Consider the following 15,827-nt stretch of genomic DNA (forward strand, 5'->3'; position numbering starts at 1 on the left):
TGCAACGCGAACCTTAAAGCTCGCTTTCCCTTGTGTGCTGAAGCCCTTTTTCAAACCTTTAAACTCACATTTTCCGCTCATCTTCAATTTTGCTCACCTACACCATCGCATTTTCTCCTCGCTTCAGCCTTGTAGAAGGATATCGCGCATTTGAAACTTTAACTCTGTGTCTGGCACCACGGATAACCTCAGAATTTTAAAGATTTTATCCTCTCACTTTTAGTTTCTCTTGCAGATTTGCAGCATCCGCGGTATTTTCCTTTGAATGCATAATAGGATTTACCTCAAGAAAACCTGGAGGAACATTTTAAAAGTATAGCAACGACAACAGAGTGTAACGATTGTATGATTAACTGATTTGCTCTGCCGAAGAGTGACCCTGAGTCGAAAAAATTGCTCAGTTTTCTCTTCCCAGATGCCGCCAGAACCGCTGAGATTTTGCATCTTTTCCCCTTTTTCTTTGAGATTTCACATCCGCAATAATTTGCTTTTATATTGAACAATTTCTGTTGCTGTACGTTAGCAAGAACAATTCGGGCGGGAGAAATAGCGGTCCGTTTTGCATGAAGATTTGGTGCTGACAAATCTATTTCCACCCAAAAACTTTGAGATTTTGACACTTTGCAACTTGACCGGTTAACCTTACTTGCATTCACACTCTGCCACAACAAACACCAGATGACACCCTTTACTCTCTCTCACAATACAATCTGTGTCTTTGTAGCTTCCCACTTATATTTCACCGAATTAAACGTAACCTTCAAAGCCTTGAAGTGACAGTGCAGGTCCGGGGGTAACAACTGATGTCACATCACAAGTCACTGGTAAGAAGCGAGTAGTTGGTGCAAGCTGAAGAATTTGAGAAAGGAAGCCAAACGGAGGCTGCTGCAATGCCTGCGAGTAAAATGAGCTGGAGAGGCTGCATCACCAAAGAAGGAAATTCAAAACATCCCTCATGAGACTTTGAAGTAACTTATGAGAACCAGCAAAGATTAGACCTTGGTAGGTCATGCGGTAGAGTTTAGACTTTTATTATGAGGGTCCAGCGTTCAAGTCCCTATCAGGGCTCTTACTTTGGCTCAAGACGTTTGCTTCCCAATGAACAACAAAAAAGAAGAATAAAGAATGCAGAACGGGTCAGGGAAAATGGAAGATCGGTGACAATATCATCTTTGCTAAAGAGCAACAGCCATGGAGAATTGTCAAGAAGTTTGCTTCATTTTCAGTTCATGTTAAAATTCTCTCCTGACATTGCCCTGTATTATACCACAATACATTTCTGGTCATGTTCACTCACTTCCCAGTTCGACCAATCATTTCCTGTTTGTTTACTTATCCCATGCAGTACTGCTATAAATCCAGCATTTCCAGTAATAAGTGCAATTTTACAGTTTCAAAGACCAGTGCCAATGAAAATTTTAATTTGCACTCGGAAGGCCCGTATGAGATGTCAGGAAAACTGATGTTGAATCAAAATGATTGAAATTTGTTCGAAACTTGCACGCTAATCTTGCATGCTGGTGCTGTGGCTTAGATGGTTAAAGTGCCGACAGGAGGTCCTGAGTTCAAATCTCAGCAATGCCTTCAATGGAAGTTAGCAGCTGGAGTGATGCACAACATTGCATGGTGAATGCAAAAAATGTTGGCACTGTCCCTGCAGCGCAAACCTTAAAGCTTGTTTACCCTTGTGTGCTGAAGCGCTTTCTTCAAATCGTTCAACTCCCATTTCCTGCTCATCTTCAATTTTGCTCACCTACACCATCGCATTTCCTCCTCGTTTCAGCCCTGTAGAAGGATCACGCGCATTTGAAACTTTAACTCTGTGTGTGGCACCACGGATATCCTCAGATTTTTAAAGATTTTATCCTCTCACTTTTAGTTTCTCTTGCAGATTTGCAGCATCCGCGGTATTTTCCTTTGAATGCATAATAGGATTTACCTCAAGAAAACCTGGAGGAACATTTTAAAAGTATAGCAACGACAACAGAGTGTAGCGATTGAATGATTAACTGATTTGCTCTGCCGAAGAGTCACCCTGAGTCGAAAAAATTTCTCAGTTCTCTCTTCCCAGATGCCGCCAGAACTGCTGAGATTTTCCATCTTTTCCCCTTTTTCTTTGAGATTTCACATCCGCAATAATTTGCTTTTATATTGAACAATTTCTGTTGCTGTACGTTAGCAAGAACAATTCGGGCGGGAGAAATAGCGGTCCGTTTTGCATGAAGATTTGGCGCTGACAAATCTATTTCCATCCAAAAACTTTGAGATTTTGACACTTTGCAACTTGACCGGTTAACCTTACTTGCATTCACACTCTGCCACAACAAACACCAGATGACACCGTTTACTCTCTCTCACAATACAATCTGTGTCTTTGTAGCTTTCCACTTATATTTAACCGAATTAAACGTAATCTTCAAAGCCTTGAAGTGACAGTGCAGGTCCGGGGGAAACAACTGATGTCACATCACAAGTCACTGGTAAGAAGCGAGTAGTTGGTGCAAGCTGAAGAATTTGTGAAAGGAAGCCAAACGGAGGCTGCTGCAATGCCTGCGAGTAAAATGAGCTGGAGAGGCTGCATCACCAAAGAAGGAAATTCAAAACATCCCTCATGAGACGTTGAAGTAAATTATGAGAACCAGCAAAGATTAGGCCTTGGTAACTCATTCGGTAGAGCTTCAGAATTTTAATATGAGGGTCCAGCGTTCAAGTCCCTATCAGGGCTCTTACTTTGGCTCAAGATGTTTGCTTCCCAATGAACAACAAAAAAGACGAAGAAAGAATGCAGAACGGGTCAAGGAAAATGGAAGAGCGGTGAAAATATCATCTTTGCTAAAGAGCAACAGCCATGGAGAATTGTCAAGAAGTTTGCTACATTTTCAGTTCATTTTAAACTCTCTCCTGACATTGTCCTGTATTAAACCACAATAGATTTCTGGTCATGTTCACTCACTTCCCAGTTCGACCAATCATTTCCTGTTTGTTTACTAATCCCATGCAGAACTGCTACAAATCCAGCATTTCCAGTAATAAATGCAATTTTGCAGTTCCAAAGAATGTTTTTATATGCACTCGGAAGGCCCGTATGAGATGGCAAGAAAACTGATGTTGAATCAAAATGATTGAAATCTGTTCTAAACTTGCACGCTAAGCTTGCATGCTGGTGCTGTGGCTTAGATGGTTAAAGCGCCTGTCTAGTAAACAGGAGATCTTGAGTTCAAATCTCAGCAGTGCCTTCAATGGAAGTTAGCAGCTGGAGTGATGCTGAACATTTCATGGTAAATGCAGAAAATGTTGTCGCAATCCCTGCAGCGCGAACCTTAAAGCTTGCTATCCCTTGTGTGCTGAAGCGCTTTTTTCAAACCTTTTAACTCACATTTTCCGCTCATCTTCAATTTTGCTCACATACACCATCGCATTTCATCCTCGCTTCAGCCTTGCAGAAGCATATCGCGCATTTGAAACTTTAACTCTGTGTCAGGCACCACGGATACCCTCCGATTTTTAAAGATTTTATCCTCTCACTTTTAGTTTCTCTTGCAGATTTGCAGCATCCGCGGTATTTTCCTTTGAATGCATAATAGGATTTACCTCAAGAAAACCTGGAGCAACATTTTAAATGTATAGCAACAACAACAGAGAGTAACGATTGAATGATTAACTGATTTGCTCTGCCGAAGAGTCACCCTGAGTCGAAAAAATTGCTCAGTTCTCTCTTCCCAGATGCCGCCAGAACCGCTGAGATTTTCCATCTTTTTCCCTTTTTCTTTGAGATTTCACATCCGCAGTAATTTGCTTTAATATTGAACAATTTCTGTTGCTGTACGTTAGCAAGAACAATTCGGGCAGGAGAAATAGCGGTCCGTTTTGCATGAAGATTTGGTGCTGACAAATCTCTTTCCACCCAAAAACTTTGAGATTTTGACACTTTGCAACTTGACCGGTTAACCTTACTTGCATTCACACTCTGCCACAACAAACACCAGATGACACCCTTTACTCTCTCTCACAATACAATCTGTGTCTTTGTAGCTTCCCACTTATATTTCACCGAATTAAACGTAATCTTCAAAGCCTTGAAGTGACAGTGCAGGTCCGGGGGTAACAACAGATGTCACATCACAAGTCCCTGGTAAGAAGCGAGTAGTTGGTGCAAGCTGAAGAATTTGTGAAAGGAAGCCAAACGGAGGCTGCTGCTGTGCCTGCGAGTAAAATGAGCTGGAGAGGCTGCATCACCAAAGAAGGAAATACAAAACATCCCTCATGAGACTTTGAAGTAACTTATGAGAACCAGCAAAGATTAGGCCTTGCTAGCTCATTCGGTAGAGCTTCAGACTTTTATTATGAGGGTCCAGCGTTCAAGTCCCTATCAGGGCTCTTACTTTGGCGCAATACGTTTGCTTCCCAATGAACAACAAAAAAGAAGAAGAAAGAATGCAGAACGGGTCAGGGAAAATGGAAGAGCGGTGACAATATCATCTTTGCTAAAGAGCAACAGCCATGGAGAATTGTCAAGAAGTTTGCTACATTTTCAGTTCATGTTAAAACTCTCTCCTGACATGGTCCTGTATTATACCACAATACATTTCTGGTCATGTTCACTCACTTCCCAGTTAGACCAATCATTTCCTGTTTGTTTACTTATACCATGCAGAACTGCTACAAATCCAGCATTTCCAGTAATAAATGCAATTTTACAGTATCAAAGAATAGTGCCACTGAATATTTTAATTTGCACTCAGAAGGCCCGTATGAGATGACAGGAAAACTGTTGTTGAATCAAAATGATTGAAATCTGTTCTAAACTTGCACGCTAAGCTTGCATGCAGGTGCTGTGGCTTAGATGGTTAAAGCGCCTGTCTAGTAAACAGTCGATCCTGCGTTCAAATCTCAGCAGTGTCTTCAATGGAAATTAACAGCTGGAGTGATGCTCAACATTTCATGGTGAATGCAGAAAATGTTGGCACAATCCCTGCAACGCGAACGTTAAAGCTTGTTTTTTTTCCCTTGTGTGCTGAAGCACTTTTTTCAAACCTTTTAACTCCCATTTTCCGCTCATCTTCAATTTTGCTCACCTACACCATCGCATTTCCTCCTCGCTTCAGCCCTGTAGAAGGATCACGCGCATTTGAAACTTTAACTCTGTGTCTGGCACCACGGATATCCTCAGATTTTTAAAGATTTTATCCTCTCACTTTTAGTTTCTCTTGCAGATTTGCAGCATCGGCGGTATTTTCCTTTGAATGCATTATAGGATTTACCTCAAGAAAACCTGGAGCAACATTTTAAATGTATAGCAACGACAACAGAGAGTAACGATTGAATGATTAACTGATTTGCTCTGCCTAAGAGTGACCCTGAGTCGAAAAAATTGCTCAGTTCTCTCTTCACAGATGCTGCCAGAACCGCTGAGATTTTCCATCTTTTCCCCTTTTTTTTGAGATTTCACATCCGCAGTAATTTGCTTTTATATTGAACAATTTCTGTTGCTGTACGTTAGCAAGAACAATTCGGGCGGGAGAAATAGCGGTCCGTTTTGCATGAAGATTTGGTGCTGACAAATCTATTTCCACCCAAAAACCTAGAGATTTTGACACTTTGCAACTTGACCGGTTAACCTTACTTGCATTCACACTCTGCCACAACAAACACCAGATGACACCCTTTACTCTCTCTCACAATACAATCTGTGTCTTTGTAGCTTCCCACTTATATTTCACCGAATTAAACGTAATCTTCAAAGCCTTGAAGTGACAGTGCAGGTCCGGTGGTAACAACAGATGTCACATCACAAGTCACTGGTAAGAAGCGAGTAGTTGGTGCAAGCTGAAGAATTTGTGAAAGGAAGCCAAACGGAGGCTGCTGCTGTGCCTGCGAGTAAAATGAGCTGGAGAGGCTGCATCACCAAAGAAGGAAATACAAAACATCCCTCATGAGACTTTGAAGTAACTTATGAGAACCAGCAAAGATTAGGCCTTGCTAGCTCATTCGGTAGAGCTTCAGACTTTTATTATGAGGGTCCAGCGTTCAAGTCCCTATCAGGGCTCTTACTTTGGCGCAAGACGTTTGCTTCCCAATGAACAACAAAAAAGAAGAAGAAAGAATGCAGAACGGGTCAGGGAAAATGGAAGAGCGGTGACAATATCATCTTTGCTAAAGAGCAACAGCCATGGAGAATTGTCAAGAAGTTTGCTACATTTTCAGTTCATGTTAAAACTCTCTCCTGACATGGTCCTGTATTATACCACAATACATTTCTGGTCATGTTCACTCACTTCCCAGTTAGACCAATCATTTCCTGTTTGTTTACTTATCCCATGCAGAACTGCTACAAATCCAGCATTTCCAGGAATAAATGCAATTTTACAGTATCAAAGACCAGTGCCAATGAATATTTTAATTTGCACTCGGAAGGCCCGCATGAGATGTCAGGAAAACTGATGTTGAATCAATATGATTGAAATCTGTTCTAAACTTGCACGCTAAGCTTGCATGCTGGTGCTGTGGCTTAGATGGTTAAAATGCCTGTCTAGAAAACAGAGGATCCTGAGTTCAAATCTCAGCAGTGCCTTCAAAGGAAATTAATAACTGGAGTAATGCAGAAAATTTCTTGGTAAATGCAGAAAATGTTGGCACAATCCCTGCAACGCGAACCGTAAAGCTCGTTTTCCCTTGTGTGCTGAAGCAATTTTTTCAAACCTTTAAACTCACATTTTCCGCTCATCTTCAATTTTGCTCACCTACACCATCGCATTTCCTCCTCTATTCAGTCTTGTAGAAGGATATCGCGCATTTGAAACTTTGACTCTGTGTCTGGCACCACGGATAACCTCAGAATTTTAAAGATTTTATCCTCTCACTTTTAGTTTCTCTTGCAGATTTGCAGCATCCGCGGTATTTTCCTTTGAATGCATAATAGGATTTACCTCAAGAAAACCTGGAGGAACATTTTAAAAGTATAGCAACGACAACAGAGTGTAACGATTGAATGATTAACTGATTTGCTCTGCCGAAGAGTGACCCTGAGTCGAAAAAATTGCTCAGTTCTCTCTTCCCAGATGCCGCCAGAACCGCTGAGATTTTGCATCTTTTCCCCTTTTTCTTTGAGATTTCACATCCGCAGTAATTTGCTTTAATATTGAACAATTTCTGTTGCTGTACGTTAGCAAGAACAATTCGGGCGGGAGAAATAGCGGTCCGTTTTGCATGAAGATTTGGTGCTGACAAATCTATTTCCACCCAAAAACTTTGAGATTTTGACACTTTGCAACTTGACCGGTTAACCTTACTTGCATTCACACTCTGCCACAACAAACGCCAGATGACACCGTTTACTCTCTCTCACAATACAATCTCTGTCTTTGTAGCTTCCCACTTATATTTCACCGAATTAAACGTAACCTTCAAAGCCTTGAAGTGACAATGCAGGTCCGGGGGAAACAACTGATGTCACATCACAAGTCACTGGTAAGAAGCGAGTAGTTGGTGCAAGCTGAAGAATTTGTGAAAGGAAGCCAAACGGAGGCTGCTGCTGTGCCTGCGAGTAAAATGAGCTGGAGAGGCTGCATCACCAAAGAAGGAAATACAAAACATCCCTCTTGAGACTTTGAAGTAACTTGTGAGAACCAGCAAAGATTAGACCTTGGTAGCTCATTCGGTCGAGCTTCAGACTTTTAATATGAGGGTCCAGCATTCAAGTCCCTATCAGGGTTCTTACTTTGGCTCAAGACGTTTGCTTCCCAGTGAACAAGAAAAAGGAAGAATAAAGAATGCAGAACGGGTCAGGGAAAATGGAAGAACGGTGACAATATCATCTTTGCTAAAGTGCAACAGCCATTGAGAATTGTCAACAAGTTTGCTACATTTTCAGTTCATGTTAAACTTCTCTCCTGACATTGTCCTGTATTATACCACAATAGATTTCTGGTCATGTTCACTCACTTCCCAGTTCCACCAATCATTTCCTGTTTGTTTACTTATCCCATGCAGAACTGCTACAAATCCAGCATTTCCAGTAATAAATGCAATTTTACAGTTCCAATGACCAGTGCCCATGAATACAAAGAACAAAGAACAAAGAAATGTACAGCACAGGAACAGGCCCTTCGGCCCTCCAAGCCCGTGCCGACCATGCTGCCCGACTAAGCTACAATCTTCTACATTTCCTGGGTCCGTATCCCTCTATTGCCATTCTATTCATGTATTTGTCAAGATGCCCCTTAAACGTCACTATCGTCCCTGCTTCCACCACCTCCTCCGGTAGCGAGTTCCAGGCACACACTACCCTCTGTGTAAAAAACTTGCCTCATACATCTACTCTAAACCTTGACCCCTCTACCCCGGGGAAAAGCCTCTGACTATCCACTCTGTCTATGCCCCTCATAATTTTGTAGACCTCTATCAGGTCACCCCTCAACCTCCTTCGTTCCAGTGAGAACAAACCGAGTTTATTCAACCGCTCTTCATAGCTAATGCCCTCCATACCAGGCAACATTCTGGTAAATCTCTTCTGCACTCTCTCTAAAGCCTCCACATCCTTCTGGTAGTGTGGCGACCAGAATTGAACACTATACTCCAAGTGTGGCCTAACTAAGGTTCTATACAGCTGCAACATGACTTGCCAATTCTTATATTCAGTTATTATACCTTCTAAGTTAACATTCTGGTTTCCACCTGCCCATTCCTGGACACTAAGGCGCAACTTTAGCATGGCCAATGCACCTAACCTGCACATATTTGGACTGTGGGAGGAAACCGGAACGCCCGGAGGAAACCCACAGAGACATAGCAAAAAGCGTATAGTCACCCAAGGCCGGAATTGAACCCGGGTCCTGACACAGTGAAGCAGCAGTGCTAACATCTGTGCCACCGCACTGCCCCATGAAGAAACATGAAGAACTGAACACAAGTCTAGGCCAACAGTCCAATGCGGAGTGCTGCCTTGTGTGCAGGTGCCAACTTTTTATCTTTCATGGGATGTTTGCATCACCGACAAGGCCAGGATTTGTTTCCCGCCCGCCCCCCCCCCCCCCCCCCCCCCGCCCCCGCCCCCAGCCACCACTCTTTGCTTGCACTTAGTTCAAGCGGATATTAAAGACCTTCAATGGGATTTTTCAGGTGGTGGGGTTTCTCCTCCCTCAGATGGAAGTCCTACCTCAAAGAGCTGCCAGCCAATCTGCTTAGCCCACAGCTTAGTCCTAGCATCGCCAGTAACAATGGTGGCCAGGATTGGGATTACCAGCAGTCCCCAAAACCTAATTCTGGAGCTCAGAACCAGGTAAGTGCGGCGGTGGGAGGGAGGCAAAGCCCAGGGCGACAAAGCAACCTTGGAAGTCAGACCTGGCGACATGGGGGGGGGCGTCATAGTGGAAGGTGCCGGTTATGGAAAGGGGGCCATTGAGAGCGCAACTTCTCCATCTCACATTCCTGCCAGGGTCCAAGCAAATTGTTCTGCCTAGCTCCCCCTCCTGCTCCTGAACTCTCCCACCACTTAATGGCCTCACTAGCGTGTGGCCTAAGCTAGCCCGCCCCTATATAATTGTGGACAGCTTAAGGGTAGGGAGGAAACCATAAAATCCAGCCCCCCAGATTCCAACAGTTATTAGCTGTCTTATGGCGTCGAGCAACCGGGTTCGATCCCAGCCCTGCGCCACTGTCCGTGTGGAGTTTGCACATTCTCCCCGTGTCTGCATGGGGCTCACCCCCACAACCCAAAAGATGTGTAGGGTAGGTGGATTGACCATGATAAATTGCCCCTTAATTGGAAATTTTTAAAAATATAGTAATGTTTACAGCCAGATCTACCAAGTGTCCGGGATTGAATCCCCTCGCCTCGGAGACCCCGGGCGGGCACCATTTAGCACTGGTCTCCAAAAACGTGGGTCCGGCGGAATGGCATTTTCAGGGGGGTCCCCAAGGTGATCGGAGGTTCCTGGGTGGTCAGCCTCTGGGCGGAATGGTACCCTGGCACTGCTGTCAAATGGGCACCTTAACACTGCCAGCCTGGCACTCCATCTGGGCATCCTGGTAGTTCTACCTGGGTGCCATCACTACACCTGACAGGGACACTGCCAAGGTTCAAAGTTGGCAGTGCCAAGGTGCCTGGTTGGAATTTTGCCTGTGCCAGGGATCGGGCCTGGGGGTGTCTGCCCTTTTGAGGTGGGAGGCTCGATGACCCCTTGTATTGGAGTTGTGGGGTCTGGAGGTCGCGATGAGGGGTTCAAGGTATTGGGATGTCATTGAAAAATGGCACCTTGATTTTTTTCCAGCACTGGCGATAGGAGCTCGTTATTGTAGGAAATGGGACTAAGAGAGGACTGAGCAATAGTGTCCTTGGTTGGATATCCTCGTTAAATAGCGGGGTTGCTCTCAGCGCTGCCAGTGCGGGGAAACACCCGGCTAGTCGCGCTCAAAATGGGATTCTATTTCATTTCCGTTAAATCGCACCCAATATTTATTTTTAAAGTGATATCACTACAAGCACTGGAAACAAATGCTGATTAATTGTCATTGTAATTATCTTTTAGAACCAGTAAGTAGGGGTTGCAGACCTCTGGGCACTATTGCTCAGGTTGGGAATGGATTTCAGTCTTCCGGTGTTCAATGCCCTATTGTGAACTGATTGAGTGGGGAGACATTGACCAAGGGCCACAGCATCTTCTAGAGGAGAGTGAGGAATTACTCCAAGGGGACATTCATACCTGGACATTTCACATGCAATAATCATTGTTGGAATTTTGGGACAAACTTTGTCTGGGATAATTCAGGATGGGGTTTAATTTTTGTAACAGCAAAATTGAGAAGTAACTGCTTCAAGTAACTAGAAGTAGAATATGCAATGTTAACATCCGCATTACAGCAACATGTATAAACATTTCAAAACCACCACTGCTAAAATATGATTTTCAAGACTTCCCAGTAACCAGTTGTCTGGCGACTTCTTCATTAAACTAATTAAAACACAAAATAGTGTGACACTGCTGAGGGCAAAGATCATGTGCCATCCTCTGTGCCCGAGGGCAATCTCAGGTCTACCAGTACAATAAGACTGTGTTCAATGAACTAATGCACTGGTTAGAAAAAAAAAAATCAAAGCATTGCCCAATTTGTCTGAAATAAAAAAGCACTTCTACCCTGCTGAACTGACACAGGGAGTAGTCTAAAGACAAAACAAAATGACAAAGGTCGACAGAAACCAGATTAGTTACTGGCAACGGAAGAATTCAATGAATATTATTGCGAAACTGTAAATTAAGAAAAGTAATCCTGTATTTATAATGCAGTCGCAATGTTTTGAGAATAGGTTTCAAGGTGCGAGTTAGCAGCCTCGTCGTGCCCAATTTAGCGACGGGATGAGGTCATTGAATCTCGCAAAGGCCTCTCGCGACATTTACGATACTCGGAATGCCTCGCAGGATTTAATGAAACATCACGATCTGGATTCACTGGGCGTGATCCAGACCTGCATATTAAAATGAGCCATATGCATTCGTGGGATTCTCCCAGCACCAGAAACCTAACGGCCACACCTGGGAGACCTCGCCAGGATGCCATTTGGTATTGGTTTCCACAAAGTGGACCAGTCTTAATGGCACCCGAGGGGATCTCCCAGGCCACTAAAGGCAATATATTTTAATTTGCACTCGGAAGGCCCGTATGAGATGTCAGGAAAACTGATGCTGAATCAAAATGATTGAAATCTGTTCTAAACTTGCACGCTAAGCTTGCATACTGGTGCTGTGGCTTAGATGGTTTGCAGCATCCGCGGTATTTTCCTTTGAATGCATAATAGGATTTACCTCAAGAAAACCTGCAGGCACATTTTAAAAGCATAGCAACGACAACAGAGTGTAACGATTGAATGATTAACTGATTTGCTCTGCCGAAGAGTGACCCTGAGTCGAAAAAATTGCTCAGTTCTCACTTCACAGATGCTGCCAGAACCGCTGAGATTTTCCATCTTTTCCCCTTTTTCTTTGCGATTTCACATCCGCAGTAATTTGCTTTAATATTGAACAATTTCTGTTGCTGTACGTTAGCAAGAACAATTCGGGCGGGAGAAATAGCGGTCCGTTTTGCATGAAGATTTGGTGCTGACAAATCTATTTCCACCCAAAAACTTTGAGATTTTGACACTTTGCAACTTGACCGGTTAACCTTACTTGCATTCACACTCTGCCACAACAAACGCCAGATGACACCGTTTACACTCTCTCACAATACAATCTGTGTCTTTGTAGCTTCCCACTTATATTTCACCGAATTAAACGTAACCTTCAAAGCCTTGAAGTGACAGTGCAGGTCCGGGGGTAACAACTGTTGTCACATCACAAGTCACTGGTGAGAAGCGAGTAGTTGGTGCAAGCTGAAGAATTTGTGAAAGGAAGCCAATCGGAGGCTGCTGCTATGCCTGCGAGTAAAATGAGCTGGAGAGGCTGCATCACCAAAGAAGGAAATTCAAAACATCCCTCATGAGATGTTGAAGCAAATTATGAGAACCAGCAAAGATTGGGGCTTGGTAGCTCATTCGGTAGAGCTTCATACTTTTATTATGAGGGTCCAGCGTTCAAGTCCCTATCAGGGCTCTTACTTTGGCTCAAGACGTTTGCTTCCCAATGAACAACAAAAAAGAAGAATAAAGAATGCAGAACCGGTCAGGGAAAATGGAAGAACGGTGACAATATCATCTTTGCTGAAGTGCAACAGCCATGGAGAATTGTCTGGAAGTTTGCTTCATTTTCAGTTCATGTTAAAATTCTCTCCTGACATTGTCCTGTATTATACCACAATAGATTTCTGGTCATGTTCACTCACTTCCCAGTTCGACCAATCATTTCCTGTTTGTTTACTTATCCCATGCAGAACTGCTACAAATCCAGCATTTCCAGTAATAAATGCAAGTTTACAGTTTCTAAGACTCGTGCCAATGAATATTTTAATTTGCACTCGGCAGGCCCGTATGAGATGTCAGGAAAACTGATGTTGAATCAAAATGATTGAAATCTGTTCTAAACTTGCACGCTAAACTTGCATGCTGGTGCTGTGGCTTAGATGGTTAAAGCGCCTGTCTAGTTAACAGGAGATCCTGAGTTCAAATCTCAGCAGTGCCTTCAATGGAAATTAACTGCTGGAGTAGTGCCTGACATTTCATGGTAAATGCAGAAAATGTTGGCACAATCCCTGCAACGCAAACTTTAAAGCTCGCTTTTCCTTGTGTGCTGAAGCAATTTTTTCAAACCTTTAAACTCACATTTTCCGCTCATCTTCAATTTTGCTCACCTACACCATCGCAGTTCCTCCTCGCTTCAGCCTTGTAGAAGGATCACGCGCATTTGAAACTTTAACTCAGTATCTGGCACCTCGGATAACCTCAGAATTTTAAAGATTTTATCCTCTCACTTTTAATTTCTCTTGCAGATTTGCAGCATCCGCGGGATTTTCCTTTGAATGCATAATAGGATTTCCCTCAAGAAAACCTGGAGGAACATTTTAAAAGTATAGCAACGACAACAGAGTGTAACGATTTCATAGAATTTACAGTGCAGAAGGAGGCCATTCGGCCCATCGAGTCTGAACCGGCTCTTGGAAAGAGCACCCGACCCAAGCCCACACCTCCACCCTATCCCCATAACCCAGTAACCCCACCCAACACTAAGGGCAATTTTGGTCACTAAGGGCAATTTAGCATGACCAATCCACCTAACCTGCACATCTTTGGACTGTGGGAGGAAACCGGAGCACCCGGAGGAAACCCACGCACACACGGGGAGAACGTGCAGACTCCGCACAGACAGTGACCCAAGCCGGGAATCGAACCTGGGACCCTGGAGCTGTGAAGCAATTGTGCTAACCACCATGCTACCGTGCTGCCCCAAAAGAACATACGTAGTCGGCAGGGTTCGAACCTGCACGGGGAGACCCCAATGGATTTCTAGTCCATCGCCTTAACCACTCGGCCACGACTACACGATTGAATGATGAACTGATTTGCTCTGCCGAAGAGTCACCCTGAGTCGAAAAAATTGCTCAGTTCTCACTTCCCAGAACCGCTGAGATTTTCCATCTTTTCCCCTTTTTCTTTGAGATTTCACATCCGCAGCAATTTGCTTTTATATTGAACAATTTCTGTTGCTGTACGTTAGCAAGAACAATTCGGGCGGGAGAAATAGCGGTCCGTTTTGCATGAAGATTTGGTGCTGACAAATCTATTTCCACCCAAAAACTTTGAGATTTTGACACTTTGCAACTTGACCGGTTAACCTTACTTGCATTCACACTCTGCCACAACAAACGCCAGATGACACCGTTTACTCTCTCTCACAATACAATCTGTGTCTTTGTAGCTTCCCACTTATATTTCACCGAATTAAACGTAACCTTCAAAGCCTTGAAGTGACAGTGCAGGTCCGGGGGTAACAACTGATGTCACATCACAAGTCACTGGTGAGAAGCGAGTAGTTGGTGCAAGCTGAAGAATTTGTGAAAGGAAGCCAAACGGAGGCTGCTGCAATGCAAGCGAGTAAAATGAGCTTGAGAGGCTGCATCACCAAAGAAGGAAATTCAAAACATCCCTCATGAGACGTTGAAGTAAATTATGAGAACCAGCAAAGATTGGGCCTTGGTAGCTCATTCGGTAGAGCTTCATACTTTTATTATGAGGGTCCAGCGTTCAAGTCCCTATCAGGGCTCTTACTTTGGCTCAAGACGTTTGCTTCCCAATGAACAACAAAAAAGAAGAATAAAGAATGCAGAACGGGTCAGGGAAAATGGAAGAACGGTGACAATATCATCTTTGCTGAAGTGCAACAGCCATGGAGAATTGTCTAGAAGTTTGCTTCATTTTCAGTTCATGTTAAAATTCTCTCCTGACATTGTCCTGTATTATACCACAATAGATTTCTGGTCATGTTCACTCACTTCCCAGTTCGACCAATCATTTCCTGTTTGTTTACTTATCCCATGCAGAACTGCTACAAATCCAGCATTTCCAGTAATAAATGCAATTTTACAGTTCCAAAGAATGTTTTAATATGCACTCGGAAGGCCCGTATGAGATGGCAAGAAAACAGATGTTGAATCAAAATGATTGATATCTGTTCTGAACTTGCATGCTAAGCTTGCATGGTGGTGCTGTGGCTTAGATGGTTAAAGCGCCTGTCTAGTAAACAGGAGATCCTGAGTTCAAATCTCAGCAGTGCCTTCAATGGAAGTTAACAGCTGGAGTAATGCCTGATATTTCATGGTAAATGCAGAAAATGTTGGCACAATCCCTGCAACGCGAACCTTAAAGCTCGCTTTTCCTTGTGTGCTGAAGCAATTTTTTCAAACCTTTAAACTCACATTTTCCGCTCATCTTCAATTTTGCTCACCTACACCATCGCAGTTCCTCCTCGCTTCAGGCTTGTAGAAGGATCACGCGCATTTGAAACTTTAACTCTGTATCTGGCACCACGGATAACCTCAGAATTTTAAAGATTTTATCCTCTCACTTTTAATTTCTCTTGCAGATTTGCAGCATCCGCGGTATTTTCCTTTGAATGCATAATAGGATTTCCCTCAAGAAAACCTGGAGGAACATTTTAAAAGTATAGCAATGACAACAGAGTGTAACGATTGAATGATTAACTGATTTGCTCTGCCGAAGAGTCACCCTGAGTCGAAAAAATTGCTCAGTTCTCTCTTCCCAGATGCCGCCAGAACCGCTGAGATTTTCCATCTTTTCCCCTTTTTCTTTGAGATTTCACATCCGCAGTAATTTGCTTTAATATTGAACAATTTCTGTTGCTGTAAGTTAGCAAGAACAATTCGGGCGGGAGAAATAGCGGTCC

At 43.5% G+C, this 15,827-nt stretch overlaps 1 long non-coding RNA gene and 4 other non-coding genes across 5 annotated transcripts in view; 4 read left to right on the plus strand and 1 right to left on the minus strand.

The window, feature by feature from the left end:
• LOC140410244 (uncharacterized) overlaps window positions 1-15,827 on the plus strand; it is an 857,189-nt gene that overhangs the window by 306,778 nt on the left and 534,584 nt on the right. The window lies entirely within an intron of this gene.
• Window positions 3,163-3,236, plus strand: trnat-agu (transfer RNA threonine (anticodon AGU)). The gene has a single exon. It is a non-coding gene; the product is annotated as a tRNA-Thr (tRNA).
• trnat-agu (transfer RNA threonine (anticodon AGU)) lies at window positions 13,036-13,109 on the plus strand. Its single transcript has one exon. It is a non-coding gene; the product is annotated as a tRNA-Thr (tRNA).
• Window positions 13,884-13,965, minus strand: trnas-aga (transfer RNA serine (anticodon AGA)). The gene has a single exon. It is a non-coding gene; the product is annotated as a tRNA-Ser (tRNA).
• Window positions 15,126-15,199, plus strand: trnat-agu (transfer RNA threonine (anticodon AGU)). The gene has a single exon. It is a non-coding gene; the product is annotated as a tRNA-Thr (tRNA).

Source organism: Scyliorhinus torazame, chromosome 4, assembly GCF_047496885.1.
Source record: "Scyliorhinus torazame isolate Kashiwa2021f chromosome 4, sScyTor2.1, whole genome shotgun sequence".
In the NCBI taxonomy this organism is placed as follows: Eukaryota; Metazoa; Chordata; class Chondrichthyes; order Carcharhiniformes; family Scyliorhinidae; genus Scyliorhinus; species Scyliorhinus torazame.